At 38.8% G+C, this 829-nt stretch overlaps 1 long non-coding RNA gene across 1 annotated transcript; it reads left to right on the forward strand.

Moving 5' to 3' along the window:
* The first annotated feature begins 46 nt into the window (after window positions 1-46).
* Window positions 47-534, forward strand: LOC119345640. Its single transcript, XR_005167103.1, has 3 exons — window positions 47-155; window positions 251-370; window positions 436-534. It is a non-coding gene; the product is annotated as an uncharacterized LOC119345640 (long non-coding RNA).
* The last annotated feature ends 295 nt before the right edge of the window (window positions 535-829 follow it).

Here is an 829-nt window from a genome sequence, read left to right on the forward strand (position 1 = left end):
AGAGATGGCCATATATCCGCAGCTGGATGAGTTATGTCCTATGCATGCATGTGCAACAAGTTAGGTTTTTACAATACATCGCAGAAGTAAAATTAATGATCAGGCTAGGAAATTAGGAGGAACATAAGACCCAGATTTACGAGTACAAATTCAAGGTAACACTTGCTGCCGCCAAAGATTCACATCATTTTTTATTTTCATGTAAATAATTTGCAAATGAAATATGCGTTGTGGTTGCTCTTGTATGCAGAGTATCCAGAGGTTAGGATGAAGATGACCATGGTCATTGATTACGGTTCTAAACCTAACTGACAATTTTTATATGTTAAATTTTGAAGAGCAAGGCGACACCCGATCAACTACTGTGGAGGTGAATGCCTATTTTCTTTTTTCTGTTTAGTCTTGAATATAATCTTATCGAGTGAAATTCTACAGGCTGCAGTGACTGAATACTGCTAGGACCATGCAACACCGGGTCCAACCAGCTATTTTAGTTCAACAGTTTTATTTCACTTGTAAGCAAGAGGATATTCAGGTAGCTCAACTGCTGCTTATGTAGTTCTATTTTATGTTCATCTCATAACCCTTTTGTCACTTACTCTGCTTCTCATAAGCAGTCGGCGTTATTCGACATAAAGCTTCTTTTAGAAGAACAACAATGTGAACCTTGCAACGGCATCCTGTTCCTTGAGCAGGCTGCTTGTTAAGTGGTAAGCAGTGACAGTCGGCATCAAGCAACGGTGCATACGTCCTCAGACAGTAATTTTTCATACTTTTGCAGCATGCGAAATTGATCGACGTACCTAATTATGATGATAAATCCTGAATT

This window comes from Triticum dicoccoides, unplaced genomic scaffold (assembly GCF_002162155.2).
Source record: "Triticum dicoccoides isolate Atlit2015 ecotype Zavitan unplaced genomic scaffold, WEW_v2.0 scaffold263154, whole genome shotgun sequence".
Taxonomy (NCBI): Eukaryota; Viridiplantae; Streptophyta; class Magnoliopsida; order Poales; family Poaceae; genus Triticum; species Triticum dicoccoides.